Here is a 22,943-nt window from a genome sequence, read left to right as displayed (position 1 = left end):
TACAATGATATTCTTATAGGCCATGAACAGTAAGGATGTGAAATTAACTATCATACTCAGCCTGATGACTTTCCAGATAGTGAAAGAGCTAACATATGGATAAGGAAGGGAGGGGGAGAGTGGGAAGGAACTGGAAACAGACACGCGACTACCGTACTAGGCCTGATGACATTTCTGGTAGAACCGGAGAAAACAAAAGGTGAGGGAGAGGGGTGCAGAAAGGGGGGGAGGAACAAAACAAGCGACTATTGTACTCGGCCCGACGACATTTCCGATAGTGCTGGAGGGAGGGGGGGGGTTAAGTAGAGAGGGGAGGAGACAGACGAGGTTGCTATCATACTAGGTCCAGGGACAATTCTGATAGAGTAAGTACATAGAAGAAAGTAAGGGGAGGAGGAGAGGAGAAAGGAAAAGAAAGAAAGGGAGAGGAGGAGAGAACAGATAGTAAGCAGTCAAAAAGAGTGGAGAAGACAATTACAGAAGTCAGTAACACTATGTTGCAAGTCTGTATACAAGATGAAGATGGGAACAGCATGATTCAGGGCCACCATGAGAAAGGGTTACGCACCGTGAATCAATCAACAAGAGGCGAGCTTTCCAAAGTATGTTACCTGCCATGTCCCTATATGTACTATGATGTAGTTCCCCATAACAAGAGGCAAGCTTTCCAAAGTATGTTAACTTGTACCTGCCATGTCCCTATATGTACTATGATGTAGCTTCCCATAACAAGAGGCAAGCTATCCAAAGTATGTATCTTTTGCACTTTTAAGGCCTATGTATACCTGTATTGTAACTGAGCAACTCTTATTACTCCTGCACTTACTTGTAACCCTATTCTGAAGTAAAAGCACCTAGATGCCTCTGGGCTTTGTGCGCTATATAAACACCAAAAAAATAAAAAATAAATAAAATGAAGTCCTTAAAAGTCAAATCCAGCATTGGCCACAAGACAGTGATGGTCAAACAGAATGTAAAGTAGGCTGGTGGGGGCCGGGGGTGGGTAAGCAGGGTAGAGGAATCAAGCAAAAGAGGCAACACCTGTGTGCGAGAAGGGAGACAAAAGGGAACATCACAGGGAGATCAGAGGGGTCGGGATGGCCCGTGAGCAGGGGTTCGGGCCCTGGATCCTCCTGGTCCGAACAGGTCCAAAAAGGAATTGCCCTTTTCTTTGTCTGCCCTTTGCTTTGGACACCCGGGCGAGAAAGGCCCTCGATCTACGAGTTATAAAGGAAGGAAGAGGCGGGGCTAAGAAGGTGGGCGGGGCTTAGGCCAGGTGACTAAGATCCACTTGCACCTGCTCCCCATCTGCAAAGGAAAAGAGGCTGGCGGGTGTATGTACGATATGGTGATGGGAATGATGTACGAGGTCAATGGAATAGATGGAAAAGGACTTTTGGTGATGTATTAAGGAATACAACTTTTTGGTGATAAGGAATAGATTGGATAGTATAGATTGGATAGGATTTCGGGTGATGAGTTAAGGAGTAGATTGGATAAGAGGTGTTTTATGTATTCTAATTGTCACGTATTTCTGTTTTTCTACTTTTATAATGGAAAAGGGAACCTCAGCATATAAAAAGACTGAGGTGAAAGGGAGCACCAGTTTATAAGGACTGGGAGGTAAGGGATCCTCAGCAATAACAGGTTGAGAAAGTAGAACCATGCATTATTATTTAAGGACGATAGAAGCAATAGATGGTATTACAAAGGCTATGAGGAAAAAGTAGTGGCTCGGAATAAGGAATGGGCCTGGATTTTAGTCTATTTTTTGTGTATTTTCTCCTACTGTCTTGTGGTAAAAAAGGAAGGAAGGTGGATGAGTTGCGGTGTGTGTATGTGTGAACTCAAAGTGGGGAAAAGTATAAGGGGGTGGGGTAAAAAGTGGGTTGATCTGTATTTTTGTGTAAAAAGCTGAAGAAGCATGCAATAGGGTCTAAGTGAAGTATATGGGACACGCGCAACATTAAGGAGGAAGAAACTCCAATAAAACACATGCATAGGGTTCTGCAACTTTATTGTGACAATAAATAAACAATGGATAGTTGAAACCTAGGAACGGGGGTGGTGGGTTCTGCTCCTGGCCAGAGCAGGGCTCCCATAACAGAAAAATGCTAGTAAAAATGGCAATCTTTTTAGCAGTAAAATATAAAGGGAACAAATCCCAAAAAAAGAAAAGACATTGTAGATCTCTGGCAAGTATTTCAGGATATGGAAGACCAGGAAGGTATAAAAGAGATTCAATGTAAAGGGATATACCCTGTAATGCCTAAACCTGCAGTAGGGTATACGAACCCAGTTTATAAGCCTCCAGTGGTAGAGAGTGTCAACAGGATTATCAGGATTAGCAATTAGGGGGATTACGGGGGGGGGGGGGGAGGTGGGCGACTCAAGCGCTTTATCGCCTCCATATAACCCATCCACAAGCACAGATTATGCCCGTAGCGTTGGGGTACCCAGAGGGCCCGCAAGATAAATAATTAGTTAAGAGCATTGAAGGAAAGGTTAGTCAGGTTACAAGAACCTGAAGCAGTATCACCAGAAATAAGGGCAACAGTGCTTAAAATAGGGGACTGGAAATCAGGAGATTTTTTGTTCGTTCAGATTCAACCCTGTGGCAACAAGAAACGTTTGTGTTGAAAAAGATGATGGGCGGAGGGTATGGACGGCCCTGGGACAAGAAGTAGAACAAGCAAGGTAAAGTTGAAGGGAAGATCAGGTGGTAGAAATAATGAAGAGGCAGGGCAAGAAGAGGAGGTGGTGAGAAACCAGTCCCTAATTCTATGTTGCCCAGAGCACACCAAGGAGTCAAGTGAAACACTACAGACTTCAAGGTAAAACCATTTTAGTATCCCTTGAAATTAGAGTCATGCCATGCACAGGTAAAGCTTTCTTTTAAACCCTATGAGGAAAACGTACACATATCCTTTTACAACTAGCTGATTTCATTGTTTTTATAGGTTCTTACCAATTGAGAATTCGAATAGCTCTATGGCTCAAAATTGAACACAATTAAATTTAAGTCAACATCCACAACGCAGAAAGAATTGGACATCCAGGTGATTATTATAACAGTGATCTAAGAAAACATGACAGAAACTAGCAATTTAGAGAACAACATTTGATTGCTATATTATGTATTATAGGTGAATAAGGTGAAAAAAGAAAAAGAGGGTGAACAACTCTTGAAGAAGGGGAGACACCTAAGCCCCGAAAAGCGTTGAGTATTATACATTGACATTTTTCAGATCAGCATATGACCTATACAGGTCTAATACAGGTCTATACATATGTGATGAAATTGTGAAATATATTGTTTACCCACAAGGAATATTGTGACAAACTTAAGTGTGATTCAACATACTGTTGGATTCATCTACAGTAAAACTGACATTTTTCAAACTTTGTAACTATACTAAATAGTTTTTTTTAATAAAAATTGGTTTATAGAAATTGGTTAATAAAGAATGTATTCAACAATTATTGTACCACATTAATTTATATTGACAAATATTGATTGTATTTACAATTGAAAGGGTGTGCAGGGGACGGGAGAGTTCCACAAGTGTGTGGACATCTGTTGGTTTCACATTGAGAAACCCGTCCCTGTCACAAGAGGCAGTGAGGAGGGACAGACCCAGAAATAGACCAGATTTAATGGTGGTAGTACAAGATTAGAAGAAAAAAGGAGTAGAAAACAAGAGAGATATGCAGATACCTCATACATAAAGGAGTAGGGATAAAGCAGTATGTGTCATGGCCTCAAATGGACAAAAATAATTTGACTAAAGCTCTCCCCTAGCTTATAGCCGGAGCTAGTAAATGGATCTATGAATTTGAAAAACAAACAGCAGGGGTAGCCTTAGCACTAGCAGATTTTAAAAGTCTACTCGTCGCAATAGTTTGGGACCAGGCTGGGGACATATGGGCAAGGGTGGGATACTCTGGGGTAAGTCTTTCAGATAATGAACATGATGGAGCAGCCTTTAATGAGGTAAGGGCAAGTTAATGGGATGCCCGACGAAGGATGCACCCAGATACCTCTGACTTACATTCTTTAATGGAGTGCACAATGGGTGATGATGAGGACCCAGTTAGGTTTATTCTGACGTTGCAGGAAATGTGGAGAGTTGAGACAGTACAATTTTTCTATTTTATCATAAAGAGGGGATTACCAAAAGAGGCTCAGAAGGCACTAGATAAAATTGTGGGAATTGAAGCCAAAGGATGGGCAGAGATACAAAGTATAATAGTCCACCATTATAAGAGAATCAAGGAGCGGGACAGGGAGACAGCCCAGAAGCGGCAAACGGACGAGGCAAAACTAGTGGAAAATAAACTAAATAAGGTTGTCGTCCAAGCACCAGTGACGGGACCGGCTCAGGGGGCAAGAGCAGAAGACACTCAACAAATTGGGAATGCCACAATTGCGGCACTATGGGGTGAAAGAGGACAGGCGCAATGGGGCTGGGGGGGGCAGTAGCCCAAGCCACAGTGGCAGTATGAAGGAGCACCAAGGGGAAGAGGAGGATTTAGAGGAGCAAGATAAGGAAGCTTTGGGTGGAGAGGGCCTCAGGGAGGAGGATTGGGGATATCACACTGCGGGTATTGCAGGAAATCGGGACCTTTCGCAAGGGAATGCAGGAACAGGCCTGGGATGGGATTTAATTAAGGGCCATCACCTCCAGGGCAGGGATTCCAAGGACCTCAAGGAATGGGACAACAGTAATCTGGGCGAGGGGGTCAAAATCAGTTCCCTTATGGGACTGACAGGCAAGGGCAACGTGGGCAACAACCACAGCAGGGTGAGGGAACACAGTGTAACAGGATGGCAGGGTGAACAGGCACCCCATTCCAAGGAGTTACGACAGGGGCAGCCCTTTTTCATTCCCCGGGACAAATACTTACTCTTATTAGGATAGCCCACAGAGCGCACTCGCATGACTAATCTTATTAATAACCGCACACCATGAAGAGGAGCACTTGGAGGAGGGGGAAATAGGAAACATGCAATTTATATGTATGGTAAATTCAGGTGCAACTAAATCATGCATCATGGAGTGGAACTTGCCATTATCAGGTAATGCTCTTTACATGCAGAGACTCTCTGGGCTGTTTCTATGGTTCCATACACTGAGGAGCTGGATAAAAGTAGGAGGGGAGGTAGTACGAGCCCCCTTGTCATATTCAGAGAGTTCCCTGTGAACTTGTTGGGTAGGGATCTGCTCACTAAACTAAATATAACTATATCATTCACAGACCAAGGGGTAGTGTGTTCCACTCTAGGGATGTGTGTAACTCAGGTAATGGTAATCAATGCAATAACAAGGGAGTCATTAGTCCATGGGGCTCCTGTGGTCGAAGATATATTTGTCAAAGGTATTAAAAAGGTATTAGTAAAAGCAGTGCCTCCAATTGCGAAAAATTGTTGGCGAGTGCCCACAGATTTTATTTTCCAACCCATGGTGCCACCCGAGATGATGACAGGGACAATATTGTCATATTTGTAGTGTCAGACAAAAAGTAGTCCTGATTGGAACAGACCAGCACAGGTGCAAGTGGTACACAATATTATGTGTAGCCCTGACAGTACAATTAACCCCTTAAGTGCCAAGGACGAGCTATCTCGTCCTTGATATTACGTTTGTGTTGCCAAGAACGAGATAGCACGTCCTTTTTGGCATCAAACTGAAATGTGACTCCCAGGCTATGTGAGGAGGAGGAGGTTCCTCCACACGGCCTGGGGGGTGGATTTCTTTCAGTTTCACGTTGGCGTGCATAATGCACAGCGACATGAAATTTGAAAGTAATTTTCAGCGCGGCAGCCATTTTTGGCTGCCGCAGTGAAAACTAAAGGTGAGTCTCCACCTTTCTTCCCCCTCAATTTAAGCACTATTGTGCCGTTCAGATCGAGGGAGGAGTCGTTGGAAAGGGGAGACTCTTCCCCTTTCCAGCAACACCTTTTGTGTTGATCCGCGCCCAGCAATGCCACTAGACCACAAGGGATCTGTTTGTGACGTGGTGGGAGAGGGGGCTGCTTACTATGTAAGCAGCCCTCTCCCGCGGCCTCCAAAGCATGGGGCCACACATATTGGCCCTCCTGGGGGCAGATGGGTGATCATCTGCCCCCAAGGAAGGGGGTAATGTCCCTGGCCTTGGTGGGCTGTCTCCCATATGGGGCGACCATTCCCAAGTGCAGTGGCTGTCCCAGGGAGCCCCGGCAGGGTCCCCATCCCTTCCCTGAGGGAAATTCTGTAACACAGCCTAGCCAGAGCTCCAGGATTTGTTGGGGGTGATGTCCCTAGCCTTGGGCGGCTGTGTTCCTGTGTAAGTACTATCAACTGATTTGTAAGCTGCCAGCATTTACTAAGCTGGTTGATGTCATGAATCAATCACATAATTTAATGAAAATATGGTACCTATCATACTATGCTTGTGCAATATATATATTTTTTGCCACAAATCCAAAAAGAAAAAGGTAACAGGATCTAAAACATATTCAAACAGAAACCAATCACGCTCAATGTGACATCTGCGTTAGAACAGACTAAGCCTGTCTGTAGGGCTTAATATGCTGACTAGACCGTACATGGCTACCTGTCCCTAACTCAATTGGAACAAATATCTTTAGCCTTTTTACGCATCAAGGTCAACCCAAAATTTAGTTGGGTACTACATAAATTCTGGTCACAGAGCAAATTAGAAAGAATTGAACTTGTACAGAGTAAAACATGAGGCTGACAATATTACGCCTTCCGCTATCCTGAGTGATAGGAAGCGTGAAGAGCCACGTTCACTGGTCACGGGTGTGGGCACAACCCCAGTGCATGGACAGTGGCTAAGCTGGCGTTTCTGTGGTGAGGTAGCAAATGTGAACCACTTTCGTCAGGATTATAAATCGTTTATTCAGCCCCTATAGCGTTACTTCAATGACGAGCATACAGGCGTGGTGCTGTCATGCTGTTATTCGCACTCCCTTGCCAAAAATCAGGGGTCGCCTCTCCAAGAGGCTTCAATGTAATCTGTGCTGCGTGATGTAGACTCACGGCAATGAATGCCGTCTATTTAGATACTGTCCATGAATGGAAACCGTGCTGCGGGAGGCTCACTGCATAGCCTCGCCAGTGCGACGAAGATCATCCTGCACCGGGACTGTCTGAGTTGATTGATGAGTCAAAGAAGCAACGGCAACAGAGGAAACACATACAGAAATATGCCGTCCCAGGGGAATGAAAATGCATCCCCCATGCTCCCCGGGTTGGGACACCTGTTGGCGAAACCTTTTGGCGAACTTGGTGTTCGTCGCTGTCACAAACAGATCGATCTGGGGATTGCCCCATCTGCGGAACAGGTGATCCACTTGGTCTTGCCGAAGCTCCCACTCGTGGCAAGAGCGTAGCTCCCTGCTGAGAGAGTCAGAGACAGTGTTCTTTACTCCTGCCAGATGAAAAGGAATGAGGAACTGCCCTTTTTTTGAGAGCGTTGCGGATCTGGTGCATCCCTGCTTCCTGATGTAAAACAGTGGTGGTATTGTCCGTGAAGGCCCGCACCACCTTCATATTGAGGGACTGGAGGAATGACTTGAGGGCCCAAAAAACTGCCCGCAGCTCCAGCACGTTGATGTGCAACATTTTCTCCTCCGGCAGCCACAAGTCTCTTGCGTGAAGACTTCCGGTGTGATCTCCCCATCCCTCCGGTGAGGCCGTCCGACGTGACCGTCTCCTGGTGTGGTGGAGTCTGGAAATCTGCACCTCCGGACAGATGAGCGCAAATTCCCCACTGTTAGGCAAAGTTTGAATGCAGTACCCTCTGGGAACACTACAAACAACTATGACTACAGGTAAAGGCAACCCAACCTTTGGTATAAGCTTGTACTACACCGTTTTGGTAGCGTGTTGAGCATCCATGCTTATCTCAAAAGGGGAAATGTGAGCTGTAGTGGAGTTACACAAAGATTCACAGTTACAGGTATTCAAATAAACTCTTACACTCAAGGTTTCCTGCATAAACAATTAATAATTTATATATCAGTCAGTTATAAAACCTTCTTCAGAAGGGAGCAATAGAATAGTAACACAAATATACTTCAATACTGTAAACTTTGAGTTTCTGAATCAGATAAGGCCCCTTTGGGATAGCCCACATACACAACCTACACCCACAGGTGACTTCAGTAACAAGGGTGCTGGGGACATTAATAGCTTACTGTTGGCATTCAGAATACTCCTTAAAAGTTGGTAAAAGGCAAAGGTTATTAGAAGACAACAGACCACACATTCCTAAGCAGTACAGCTACTTTCAGAGTCCACTAGAAGAGTCATTCAATTCAATAGGCTAAGCAAAAGTCAAAGGTGAAAAGTCTTGTATAGGATGGCAGCACTTCAGGTGATGAAATGGAAAGGTCTTTGCACAAGTTCTTAGGAGTCTTTGATGAAAAGAAGAATCAAACGTATGCCACAAGCACTAGTGAGTTGTGGAAGTTACAAGCACTTCTACAGTAAGAGGTAAGTTCTCTTAGACTTGTTTTACAGTACCTTAGTAAAGAAGAAAAAGATGCAGCTGAGAACTTCTGTTCCTGTGCAGCTCTGCAGATCTCACTGTTCCTGGGTCTCAATTATGGGGACAAGAGGGAGGACGTCTGGGGACTCCTGCACTACACTGGCACTGTCAAAACTGGCAACCGGCATACTTTACTGTCAGTGGCTGTTTCGCGTTTCAGCTCCTTGCGGTACAGCAAATAGCAATAAGCGCAGTTAGTGGCTGTCAAGGTGGACTGTCCTCGCTTCTAGGGTCCCGCAATCTGCTGACGGGGTTCAGGCTTTGTCAGTCCTGCTTCGTGGGAGTCCGGAGGATCTTCCAAACGCTTTAGGCCAGCTTAAAAGTTAACGCACACATCTGGTGTTCCTCTCCCTGGCTATACGATTTCCTGCAGCACTCTGAGGAAATTCAACCAGCTCTGAGATGGGTGTCCAGGTGGCTTACTTTGAAGTTGATTGGTCCCACCAACTCAAAGGGAGAAGTCATCCTTGCAGGGGCTTCTCTGTCAATGCGAACTTGGCAAGTAGTCACTGCAGCAGGACTTCACCGGGAAAACCAAGGGTCCAGGAGTTGCAGCAGGCGCCCTCTTCAAGCTCTTCTTCAGTTCTTTCGTCCATTGGTCGACTCTGCCTTACAAGCCAAAAGACTTGCCTTTTATGCAGCTTGCTCCCATTCATTCCAGCCCAGCTGTCAGACACCCAGCAGGTTGGCTGTCCTTGCCAGACAGCCAGCCAATCAACACAGAGTGCATTTGGGTCTCCTAGGAGACTAAGCACAGGGAGTTTTGGGCACCTCCTTCACTTCCTGCACCGGCCAGACACCCTGGAGTCAGAGGCGGGTTTCACTCATGAAGCCCGCCAAAGACAAAATGAACAAAGGGACCAAACCTAGTTTGGCGCACAGAGCAAATCTCAAGAAGGACCGTTCCACAAAATAATTGCGAAAAAAGAAGACCGGGCCATTTTGACAAAAATGGCACCTATGGGTGCTTTATCGTGGCTGCGAACGCAGATGCCTATGGTGTTTGTCAGTCTCCACAACCAAACAAATCACATGAAAATATATGAGTGGGAAAAAAGGTCTCACTCCCTCCAGGTTAAAAAAATCAAGTCCTCAAACTCCAGCAAAGTTGCTGGGGGTCTCTAAGGTAGAGGGAAATTGGCACATTTCTGAGAATTCTCCATAACAATAGGGAAGGAAACAACTGTTAACAAGTTTCTCAAATAGGTAAGCACTTTTGAACACTCCCCCTGCCCCAATGCAATGTAGGTTAACCCTTTCCCAGCTATACAAGGAAAGAATGTATGACTTTTTGGCAGGACAGTTAAACACAATCAGAGATTAAAAGAGTCTTTCAGAGAGCCAGGACAGCCAATGTCAATTGAGCAAAGTTTAGAAGAGCTGAGGCACTTCTTTAAGGTAAGTAAAACGTATTGCACAATGTTAAGAGAGTTTGTTGAAAAAGAAATCACTGTTGGGCCACAAGCTGGGAGGCAGAGGGCAGCAACTGCAAGTATCAACTGAGAACAAGCAAGCTACAAAGGCAAGAGGTAAGTACCCCTTAGTTCACAGTACCTTAGATCTGAATAAATGGCTCCAGCTGGCTTCTGTTCCTGTTGTAGTCTGGCGGCTCCTGTTGTTCCTAGGCCTCAGTCGTGGGGATAAGAGGGAGGACGTCTGGGGACACCTGCACTATGATTCAAAGACCGGCGGCAGCCATGGTTAAAGATCAGATCAGCGGCAATTCGCAGTTTCAGCTTCTCGTGAATAGCACCAATGCGGTTCTTGGTTCTAGGGTCCAGCACTCTGTTGAGGTGGCTCAGGATGCGCCAGCCCTGCTTTGAGGGAGTCTGGAGGATCTTCCTGGAGCTCCGGTCTGGCTTAAAAACGATGCAATCGATTCTAGTATTTCTGTCCCCTGGCACTCAGTTCCTGCAGCAGCAATGGAAGTACAGCCAGCAAAGAGGATTTCCAGTCGAGTTTGTCTTAGGGTCAATTGGTCCAACGAACCCAAAGGGAGAAGTCGATCTTTGCAGGGCTTCTCTAATCGAGGCGAATTCGGAGCTTCAGCAATGCAGCAGGGCTTCAACGGGAAAACCAACAGTCCAGGAGTTGCCGCAAGCTTCTCTGCCAAGTTCTTCTTTGGATTCCTGCATCCAGTGGTCAACTCTGCCTTCCTAGCAAAAGACTTTCCTTTTATGCAAGTCTCTCCCATTGATTTACAGCCTAGCTGTCACTCACGCAGCAGGGTGGCTGTCCTTCAATGACAGCCAGCTGGCCAATCACCTTTGGGTGCATTCCTGTAACCAAGGAGACCAAGCACAGGGAGTTCTGGGGACCTCCATTGCTTCCTGCCTTGCCAGACACGGGCTTCACCAGTGAATCCTGCCAAAGACAAAACGAAAAAAAGGGACCAAACCTGGTTTGGCTTGCAGAGTAAATTTCAAGAAGGACCTTTACAACAAGAAATGGCGAAAAAAGAAAACCGGGCCATTTTGACAAAATGGGCACCTAAGGGTGCAATACTGCAGCTGAGGATTCAGTCTGCGGTAAAAATACACAATGGTAGGAAAAAGTAAACCATTGCCACCAGCCATTAATTGTAGAAAGGGTAACATAAAAATGTTAGATGAGAAAGTAGATCAAGGGGATACTAAGTAACCCCTCCAACACTCTATGTAAGATAGTGTGTGCTGGCGTCTACAAAGTTACAAAAGGTAAATAAAGTCAATTTCACTTCAATGCTCTTGGAAACAGTAGTTTATCCAAGAGCAGGTATTTAAACCTTTGGGAAATCTAAAGGACTTCCCTGTGCCACTGCACTGAAGGTAAAGATGATGCCTCTGGCGTTTGTCAGACTCCAAAGTCAAAAGAAACGCTGAGTCCAAATCGCAGAACAAATACATGAGAGAGTGGGAAAAAGGTCTCACTCTCGCCAGGATAAAAATGTAAAGTCCTAAAGTCCAGCAAAAGAGCTTGGGGTCTCCAAGGTAGAAGGGAATAAGCACATTTCTGAGAATCCTCCCTAACAGCTGGGTTCCTGCATGAAAGTCTGATCCTGGAAGCTGAAGAGGTAGTCGACCATTGGACCTGAATCCGAAGAGGAAGATGAAGAAACCGCAGCCGATATTTCCTGTGACCAAAGAGCCTGCTGTGTAACCGCAGCCTGCTGTTACCCTTCCTTTCAAGTGACCTTGGGACTCCAAAAACGACATCCCAGAGCCTGGAAAGATCCACTAGACTCAAGAATACCTGCATTTTGAGCCATCCCACATCATGATGCAACCTTACGGGGCTGTAATACCCCATACCCTGGCACCTCGAGCCACTGTGCGGTGCACGGTCTTCCGAATTGAGCTGAAACTTTGGTGGCATCCTGTAGAACCTCCAGAGATGTGACTGGATTCCGAAAAGTCCCCTCAGAGTGCTGGACATTGCAAGTGACTAGAATCGACCAGTGATATTCAGTCTTCTTCTGGCTCCTGAAAAGGGCACCAAAACAACAGTCGCATCCAGCAGCGAAGAAACACTTGCATGGAGACTTCCCCATTGATCCCTGCTGCAAAATCCTTTCCAAAAGCCCTGTCTTCATGACAAAGGAATCCATCGACCAGATATTTGGCTGCAGATCCTGAAGTCTTCTTGCTGCAACTATTGTTCGTTGTGTAAGTGAGAATTCTCCTTGTGTGCCGATTCCCTTCAACCTTAGAGACCCCAGCTCTTTTGCTGGACTTTAGGACTTTTTAATTTTAAACCCTGGAGTGAGACCTTTTTCTCACTCCCTCATGTGTTTTGACCTGATTTGTATTATGTGTTTTTACTGTTTTTTGGAGTCTGACAAACTCCATAGCCACCTACTTTCTGTATGGTGACACACAGCACCCTCAGTGCAGTGTCACAGAGAAATTCTTTTGAATTCTCATAAGGTTAAAGTCCTTTTCTTGTGTGAACCACTGTTCCCAAGAATAGTAAAGTGAAACTGACTTTACTTACCTTCTCTCTTTGTAGGTCCAGCGCACACACCATCTTATATGGAGTGATGGGGGTTACCTAGTAGCCCCTTATCCCACATTCTCATGCATCTTCTTTCACGTTATCCTCCCTACTTTAAATGGCTTGTGGCAGTGGTTTAATTTTCCTACCATTGTGCTTTTCTACCGCAGGCTGAATCCTCAACTGCAGTATAGCACCCATGGGTGACCATTTTGTCAAAATGGCCCCGGTCTTCTTTTTTCGCAATTTTTGGTTTGTGAGGTTTTCCTTGGGTTTTAATCTGTGCGCTGAGCCAGGTTTTAGCCCTTTGTTCGTTTTGCCTTTGGCGGGCCTCAGCCCTGAAGCCCGCCTCTGGGTCCAGTGTGTCTGGAAAGGCAGGGTGTGATGGAAGGCCCCGAAACTCCCCTGCCCTTGGTCTCTAGGAATGCCTGAAAACTAGTCCCGATTGGCTGGCTGTCCTTTCAGAACAGCCATCCTGCCATGTGATTGACAGCCTAGGCTTTGCATGAATGGGAGAAACCTGCTTAAAAGGCAAGGGTTTTGGGACTAGAGGAAGAGTCGACCACTAGGCGAAACCTTGAACGAAGCTTGCTGCATCCTCCTGGAACTTTGAATTGCCCAGTAAAGCCCTGCTGTTGTGCTCAAACTCCTTTTTCAATTTGACAGAGAAGCATTGGAAGGGACATCTTCCCTTGGGTTAGTGGGACCAACTAACCCTGAGACTAACTCCACTGGACCATCTTCCCTGACTAGCTGTACTTCCTATGCTGCATCAAGAACCAAGTGCCAGGGGTCTAGAAATACTTAGTTGATTGCAACATTTAAAATCCGTCCAGAAGCTCCAGGAGTCTCCAAAGGACTCTCCAGAAGCAGGACGACCAGAGCTCAAGTCCCCTCACCAAGACCAAAGGAGTGATGGAAGCCCAAATGGTATCCGAGATCTGCGACGGTGCTGTTTACCGAGCGCTGAAACCCGGGAAGTGCTGCTGAACCGAAAAGAGCCTGTAGCTACCGAAGACCTCCAAAGTGCCGCCGCAGGAGCCCTCCAGACGGCCTCCCTCTTGTCCCCACGACTGAGCGTCAGGATCCCTGGGTCTGCATCACTGCAACAGAACAGAATCCAGCTGGACCACTGTTCTTCAAACATGAGGTACTGTTTAGGCTTGGGGTACTTACCTCAGGGTATTTGTGACGTGCTTTTCTCAGATGACACTTGCAGTGGCTTACCTTTGGAGTTGATTACAACTCTGCTTTTCTCAGGCTTAACAGCTTGTGACCCTACATGTGATTTTTCAACAAACTCTCTAACTTTGTGCAAGACTGTATATCTAAGAAGTGCCTCAGCTCCATACACTGTGTTCCAATTGACTTTGGCTGTACTGGCTCCCTGCAGACCCGTCTAGCACATTGACTTTGATATGTGTGTGCCTCATAGGTGGTAACTTGTTTTAGGCTGTTACTGCTGGGAAAGGCTTGTCTAGATTTCATTGGAAGATTTAGTTGTCCTCACATCTACTGGGAACCTGTTTTAACCGTTTCCTTCCTTAAACCTTTCCTTTCTACAACCTCAGAATCTAAAAAGTATTACTAGTGTGATATATAAATACCATAACTGTCCTTGTGAATGAAGTCACCTCAGGAGGGAGGAATTGTGTAAGAAGCATAACCAAAGAGTATCCACTAACTTGTTTGATTCTGTAAAGTATTTTAAAATATATTTACAGTGTTACATATCTTGCCCTTTTTAAAGAGCGCTTATTTAAACATGGAAGTTAAATAAATATTTTTTTACTAAACCCTTGAGTGTGTTACTTGGATAACTATTTATGAATTTCATTGCTACAGCTCTACAGCTCACATTTATCCCTCTTAAGATAGGCCTGGCTGCTCAGTCGACTACCAACTTGTCTAGTACAGACCTATACCAAAAGGTCGGTTACCTAATACCAAGAAGATACATGTTGTGTAGTCTCACACAGTGTTAATATATTAATTCTTACCCAACACCGTGCTAAGGTACTGTGTTGGCTGGGGTATTTACTTACCTTAAGTTTTTGTGATTTCTGTAGAGCTTTGGGGTGTTCTTGTGATTGGGAGGCCTCTCATCCAGTTTTACCTAGGGACACTGCTGGAATCCTCCCAGGGTGTCTTCTCAGAAGTCCCTGCTGGACCCTCAACTAACTTTAAAGTGAACCACTTACTTGTTTGAACAGTCTTCCACGGGAACTCAGACTTTTGCCTGCAACAGAACCCTATCTTACCCCTGCCTACAGCTGGCACCTAGACCACTGGGATCCCTCTTCTGCCCCTCATTGAACTCGTGCAATAGAATAGGTACCGGCTGGATAAGTAAAGGATTCTGTCTTTTTCTGAAGTCCAACTAAGAGCTTAGTAAAACCATTCAACTGTGGCATTACAAGACTCCACTCTTAGTATAAGGCTGTACCACCTGAGTTCAGGGTAGCGTAAACAGAGCAGTCAAGTTTATCTTGGGAGGGGGAGAGAGTGAGGGCTGTTGAATCAGTACAAATTAAATTACAATACAAATGGTTCAAAGAAATACTGAAACACTATGTATTGTAAAAATAAATGGTTTATTTAAATACAATTAGGCCGAGATAACTATAGGGGGAAATAAGTACCATCATACATTATATGTAATCACAATTATAAAAACGCAACACTGTGCTTGAAGGTACACAGACCAACGCATAAACCTTATTTGGAACACCCAACAGTAGTTCTAGGGAAGTCGAACCTTTTCGTACACATTCAGTATAGGTCACACCTATTCTTGGGGAGTAAAAACCAATGGTTACTTTCAGATTAAATTCAGTAATTCAAGGGTACTAGATCCTACCAGTTAAACAGTGATGCTCAGTAACGAATCACAAACTCAGTCAACTGGACAGTATACATTTTGTGAATAGAGGAACACTTATTCTATGCACAGTAGAAACCTACAACTACTTATGTGATAACACAGAGATATACCAGGTGAGTAAAAACCTATAACTACTTTTAGGATAACACACAGCTAACTCAAGGTAAGTAAAACCCATATACTTTTTCAAGGAGTTATCAGCAGCTTGGGGCATGTATAAACCCAAGACTCTTTTTGCGAGTCTGAAACAGCCCAGTGAAAGCAAAACCCAGTGTTACACTTTAGTGAATGACTCAGTTATTCTAGGTAGGTAGAACCTAAGGCAGACTTATTGTGGACAGGCTAACAGCAAGTCAGGGGAGGCAAGACCCAGTTGGGGAACACTGACATTATCCAAACAGGAATAACTAAGTGAAACCAACACAATTACTTTTTGGGAAAATCACAGGCGAGTAGTATACATTTTACATCTACTTTCTATTAAAATGGCAAAATGATTACTAAGGTGCATCACACACCCAAGTTAAGTAAGAACTTTTTGTAAATGTTCACTCTCAGAGTTACAGTTGCCAACCAACTCTTTTACAATTAAGTAACTTTTAAACACTTACTCTCTTTTCTAGGCAAAAGGCCCAATCCCTTAAGCTGTTCTCTTATTCTTGGAGCATGAGTGTTCTCAGTGGCAGAAGGGTTTGGGGGGGGGGGGGGGGTTCACTAGGATCTTGTGTCCGACAGACAGTGTCAGGATAGGTGCTTATTTAGAAAATGTCAGAGTTCCTCAGGAAGACTGTTGAAACAGGTGAGTATTTTACGTTAAGTGTTAGAGGGTGGACCAGGGGCTTCACAGGAGGCACCCTAGACTGATTCCAGCAGTGGAACTGGGTCAACTGGACAAGCAGCCTCCCAATCACAGAAAACACCCGACACTTCCCAAGAATCACAAGAGACTTAAGATGAGTACATACTCAAACCAACACAGTACAACAGCATTGGAGATTTTGCAGCAAGACGACTTCAGGATTTGCAGCCAAAAATCTGGTCAGTGGATTCCTTGTCATGGTGACTGAAAACAGGACCTATGAAGGGACTTTGCAGCAGGGATCAATGGAGAAGGCTCTAGGCAATGTTATCCTCGCGGCTGGATGCGGTTCTGTGGATTTGGCGCCTTTTACGGGAGCACAGAAGAAGACAGAATATTGCAGTCAGATTCTCGTCGTTACAAAGGTCCAGCACTCTGGTAAGGGGACTTTTCGGACTCTATTCATGTCTCTGGAGATTCACCAGGATGCCCACGAAGTTCCAGCGAGATTTGGAAGGCGGTGCACCACACAATGGCTCGAGGTGCCAGGGTATTGGGGTATTGCAGCCCGCAAAGTCGTATCACCGCATGGGATGGCTCAAAATGCAGGTCTTCTTGAGTCTAGTGCATTTCACCAGGCTGTGGGTCAGGTTCATCCTTTTCGGAGTCCCCAGGTCAATTAGAAGGAAGCGCTACAGCAGGCTCATGTTACACAGCAGGCTCTCCGTTCGGTGAAAATCATCCCTGCCGCTTTTCCTTCATCCTCTTCGGTTTTGTTTGTGGTCAACTTGTCTTCAGCTTCCAGGTTCGGAATACTTAACAGGAATTACAGCACAACCTCTGCATTGTCTCCCTGCATTTTACAACAAGGGGCGGTCTGGTTGTCCAATCAGGACAGCCAGCCACCCCCACTGGGATTTGTCCCTATTCAGGCAAGGAGGAAGACAAAGGACTGCAGAGTTTTGGACTCCTCCCTTGCTTCCTGCCTTCACAGACAGACTAGAGCCTGGGTGGGGAGTCCAGGGAACACCCGCAGAAGATAAAAGAAATAAATAATAATAAAAAAAAATCATCACACAAAGGAATTTCCCCTCCCTGGATGTCAGGGGAAGAAACAAGAAACATTAAAATGGCGAAAAAAGAAGACCGGGGCCAGTTTAGTAAAATGAGAACCCTTGCGTGCCTTTACTGCAGGTATGAACACAGCCTGTGGTAAAGTTGCACCAAATTAATACAAGGTATCACTGCCACCAGCCATTGAAGGTAAGCTTGTACCTGTAACAGAATTGTTACAGTTTTCGTGTGAAAGGGATGCATTGTATCTCCCCAGCACTCCACGTAAGGTGGGGTGTCCTGGTTTCAACAAATAAAATGTAAAAAGGGATCCAAAGATCCTTTCTACCCATGGGAACTGTAGTTCTCTCAAGGTTTGCCAGAGAAAGTTAAAAAGGGAGCTCCTAGGGCAACCCAGCAACAACAGGCTCTTATTGCCAAAAGTTAACTTTAAAAAGACACTATAGAAAGTCTAAAAAAGGACACCCATAAAAGAGTAAAATATTCTGTGGGTGTGGAAATAGGTTCCCACTCACAGAGTTATTAAGGAAAAATAATCCACCAGTAAAGCAAAAAGTTCTGAGGTTGACCCACGTCCGGAAGATTTACAATGTCTATGAAAATCTTACCTAACAAGTGTTGAAAAGTGCTTACTTGATGACGTTAGTTGGTAACTGCAACTCTAAGTGGGCAGTTACAAAAGTTCTTTCTTACCTTGAATGTGTGTTGTGCCATTCTGAAAAGTAATATGGAAGGTTATTTTACTCACCTGTGAATTGGTTGTGCCCCGTCCCCAAAAGTAATGTTGGCGGTTTCCCTTTACTATTCCTGTTAGGATATACATTTATGAGTGCCTCAATTGGGTCTTGCCTCCCCTGACTTGCTGTTAGCCTGTCTACAATAAGTCTGCCGTAGGTTACACTTACCTTTAAGTTGCTGGTAGCTGCGTACAACAAAGTATCAGGGTTTTATTTACCTTGAGGTAGCTGTGTGCCATCCTAAAATAGGTTAAAAGTTATTGCTTACCTCAGTTTGTGTCCCACTGTCTCGAAAAGCAACTGTAATAGTATATTACAACATTAGGTTGTACCCGTTGGTACAATAGCAGTGTGCCATTCTTAAAAAGTGTTCTGTAGGTGTAGCTCACCTTGGTCTGCTTGGGGCAATTCTAAATTAATGTAAACAGTTCTTGCTTACTTTACTCTGTGTTCCACTGAGGTGAAAAGCAACTGCAATTGTATAATTACACCAACAGTTCTTACTCACCTAGTGTAACTGTGTGTTGTCATAAAAGTAGTTCTATGTATATACTGTTCCTTGAATCTGTGTTCCACTATTCAGAAAAGTATTCTGGTAACTGGGTTGGATGATTATGCGATTCCTTAACAGAGTGTCACTGTAGGACTGGCAGGGTTTACTACCCTTTTATTACTGAAAGTAATCTAAAGGTAAGTTATTGGGTTTACTCCCCATGAATAGGTGTGGCCTATACTAAATGTGTATAATAAGGTCAGACTTCCCTAGAATTACTGTTAGGTATTCTGAAGAAGGTTTATGCTTTGTTCTGTGTACTCTGTGTACCTTCGAACATTGTGTTGCGTTTCTATAATGTGCTTATGACTAGTACTTACCCCAAGACTTAAATTCCTTGTTGGGGAGAAGTTTAATTTTTGTGTCAATTCCCTTCACCTTACAGAACCCCAGCAACTTTGCTGGATTTTGAGGACTTGATTTTTTTTACCTGGAAAGAGTGGGAGCCTTTTTTCCCCACTCATGTATTTTGATGTGTGTTTTACTCTTGTGTTCTTTGATTATGGAGTTTTAGACAACTCCATAGGCATCTTTTCATGCGTGTCACACCGCACCCTCAGTGTAGTGACACAGGGAAGCCTTTTTTGACTGTCTCAAGGTTTAAAAAAAAACATTATCTGGGATAAACTACTGTTTCCCAGAGAATGTAAAGTTAAATTGACTACTAGTCTTTTTAAATTCCTAGACCCAGCACACACTATTTTACAATAGAGTGCTGGAGGGATTACCTAGAAACACATGTAGCAGTCAAATGGAACCATTTCCTATCGAAATGGCTGGTGGCAGTGGTTTTACAACAAACTAGCATGATTTTCACCACCGTGAACACCGGCAGCCAAAAATCGCAGGAGCCACATTTTTCAAGATGGCGTCTGAGCCACTTTTGTTTAAACAGGTCCTGGTCTTTTTTTCACCATTTCTTTTTGGAAAGTTCCTTCTAGAGTTTGTCTCTGTGCGCCAAACTAGGTCTGGTCCCTTTGGTTCTACACCTTTAGCGGGCTTCAGGACTGAAGACCGCCTCTGGCGCCCGAGTGTCTGGGGTGGGCAGGAAGTGAGCGAGGTGCCCGAAACTCCCTGTGCTTAGTCTACTAGGAGACCCAAATGAACTCTGGCATGATTGGCTGGCTGACTGTCCGGCAAGGACAGCCACCCTTTTGCTGGGTGAGTGGCAGCTAGGCTGGAATGAATGGGAGAAAACTGTTTAAAAGGTGAGTCTCTCGGACTGAAAAAGGCAGAGTCGACCACTGGAACGCAAGAACCGAAGACGTGCTGGAAGAGGACGGCTGCTGCAACTCCTGGACTGTTGGTTTGCCCGGTGAAGCCCTGCTGCAGGTCTGAATTGCCAAGTTCATCTCGACAGAGAAGCTCCTTCAAGGGCGACTTCTTCCTTTGAGTTGGTGGGACCAATCAACTCGTAAGCCACCTCGATACCATTCTCGTTTATAACAAGGGGGAAGGACACCAGCTTGTGTGCTTGACAACAGCTACTCGAACCAAAGATCTTACATTTGCCAGCTTGTTTGACCCGTCACTGTGCAGGGCAGTAGTCCCCCGAAGTCCTCCCTCTTTTCCCCACGATTGAGGCTCAGGCACAGTGAGATCTGCAGGAACAGCCAGGAACCAACATCTTCAGCTGCATCTTTTCTTCATATTAAGGTACTGTGTCAACCCGATTAAGAGAACTTACCTCAGTGGTGAAAACGTTCCCAACTTGCAGGCCTAATTAGCTTGTGACCCAGCAAATGATTCATTTTTGTACAAACTACTTCTGAGAACTTTGGCAAAGACTTTGCCGTTTACTACAAGAACTGCTCTTTCCTATCCAAGACACTAGCCCATTGATTTTGGCCTATGACTATTGACATGAATCGAGTCCTCTAATGAACAAACTATTTGCACTGCCTAAAGAAAGTATTTGTGATCTATTCTATTAACTTGTGCCTTTGTACCCCTATTTAAAGAGACAAATGCCACTTTGCTCCGATTTCAGGGGAGCCTAATTTACTGATTGGTTTGGTATTGAAGTACATTTGTGTATGATATTAAGTTACCTCCTTCTAGTGAATGTTTTCTAAATGACTGTGTAATAAATTAATAAGTGTTTTACCAAGAAACCTTGAGTGTAAGTGTCTACTTGAACAACTGTGATTGTAAGAGCTCTGTGTACCATCCTTTCGCTACTCACATTCCCTCTTGAGATACGCCTGGCTGCTCAGCCCATTACCAAAAAATGTGTAGTACAGACTTCTACCAAAGGTTGGTTTTACTTACACCTGTAGTCCTAATTGTATGTGGTGGTCCCAGAGGGTACTGCATACAATCCTGCCTAACAAGTATGTATGAGGTGAGACTTGATATTTTGGATTGGTTGGCTGGCTTTGAGTATAACTATGGGATTCAGAGTTTCACAGGGAATCAGTTGATTCCTTGACTTTTGTCTAGGCTCCCCCAGGTTGCAACTAATGCTGTGATGGAGGTGGGGGAACTTGAAAGATTGGAGTATGAAAATGTGAAGCTAGATTTGATAGCTAGATTTGGGAAACTCCTTCCGTTTACCTTAAAAGCATGATGGTACCCCTTGGGCTACGTGGGTGTGTGGATGTTTGAAGAACTTAGATGGTTGGGTAAAGGGTTACAGAGTTAACACTTTTGAAGAAATGAGAAATCTATTTTTGTTGGAATCTATTTTTGATGCCTGCTCTTCTGAGCTGAGACAGCACTTGGCTGACTCTAAAGAGCTTGATCCAAAGATGTTAGCAAAGGCTGCTGACTTGTGGGTTGCTAACAAGGCTACCCACAGGGATTCTGGGGAAACTCAGAAGAAGGGTGATGGGAAGCAGCAAAGAAAAGATGGCAAAGTGAATTCTAATACCTCCAATCCAAAAGAAGGCCCGAAACAGAAAAAGGGTAAGCCACAAGGGAAACCGAATCATGCTAGTGAAACCTCTGGTGCTAAACCAGAGTGAGGTCAGCAGAAACCCCCATTTGTCAAAACATTTGGAAAATGTTATGCTTGTGGGTCTACTGACCATGTGAAAGGGGATCCGAGATGCAAGGGTAAACCTTCGGGGGTTCACACTCCCTCCTTAGCCTTTTCCCCAGAGGGAGAAGTACAAACGGCAAGTGGAAACTTTCAATTACTGGCTGAAGACCCCATTGGAGTCTCTGCCAGTGTTTTATTGTCCCTGGGTCTGTGGGAACAGCAGGATTTAGATGTCTATAATTCAATTACAGATAACACAAAATAATATTATAAGGACTGTGTACTTGTAAATGGTCGGGATACCCCTGCCATTATAGACACCAGGGCCAGCATTACAGTGGTGGATGAATCTTGTTTCAAACCATTAGATGTTGCTAAGGCACCCAAAGGGATCACTAAACTTCCTGGAGGCCCTGTTGAAATGCTTCCAAGATTATCAGCTTTCATCCAGTGCAACAACATGACTGTCAAGATACCCGTTAGTGTGCAGAGTGAGGTGCCTGGGAGAATCCTGTTGGGGAATGACCTAACAACTCTTGGAATAGTAACAAGCACCTCCAGGGCCCCCAGCAAAAGGAAACGGGAACAGACAAGGAAGGCCAGGGAGAGTCCCTTAGATGGCTCTCCAGAGGATGTTACAGAAGAAACTATAACACCCAGCGCACAGGAACTACTAACTGCTATTTCTAAGAAGAAAGAGGCAAGGGGGAAACCCAAGGTCTCCAAGAAAAAGCAAGAGCACTCCTGTCCTTCAACAAGGACTTCCCTGAGAGGACTGTCCAAAGTCACACCTGTGACTACTCCATCAGCTGAGGCTGAGTGTGAGGAACAACCAGGAAAGGTTGAATCAGCTGCTGAAGATTCAGAGCTGGAAGAAGACCTTCTCCCTGTTGGAGATCTGGATCCTAAAGACCATCCGTCCGAGGTGAAAAAGGAGTTCAGCACAGCAAGAGGGCTTCACCGAGCAATTCAAAGGTCCAGGATGATGCAGCAAGCTTTGTTAATGGTTTCTTCGTCGGTTGTTTCTCCCAGTGGACGACTCTGCCTCTAGTCCCAAAACCATCGCCTTTTAAGCAGGTTTCCCCAATTCATGCACATTCTAGGCTGCCAATCACATAGCAGAATTAAACCACTGCCACCAGCCATTTAAATTAGTGAGGGTAACATAAAAATGTTACAAGAGAGTAGGATAAGGGGCTAGTAGGTAGGCCACCAGCACTCCACATAAGATGGTGTGTGCTGGACCTACAAAGAGAAAAGGTTAGCAAAGTCAATTTAACTTTACTATTCTTTGGAACTGCAGTGCACCAAAGAAAAGGCATTTAAACCTTGTGAGAAATTTAAAAGGGATTTCTCTGCGACACTGCACTGAAGGTGCTGTC

General features: G+C 44.8%; 1 protein-coding gene across 1 annotated transcript in view; it reads right to left on the bottom strand.

Moving 5' to 3' along the window:
* The window catches only part of PDPK1 (3-phosphoinositide dependent protein kinase 1), a 1,145,521-nt gene that overhangs the window by 545,011 nt on the left and 577,567 nt on the right, over positions 1-22,943 (bottom strand). The window lies entirely within an intron of this gene.

The sequence above is a fragment of the Ambystoma mexicanum genome, chromosome 2q (genome assembly GCF_040938575.1).
Source record: "Ambystoma mexicanum isolate Mex_15411 chromosome 2q, UKY_AmexF1_1, whole genome shotgun sequence".
Lineage (NCBI taxonomy): Eukaryota > Metazoa > Chordata > Amphibia > Caudata > Ambystomatidae > Ambystoma > Ambystoma mexicanum.
Note: the sequence above shows the minus strand (reverse complement) of the source record. Positions and strands in the feature narration are given on the sequence as shown.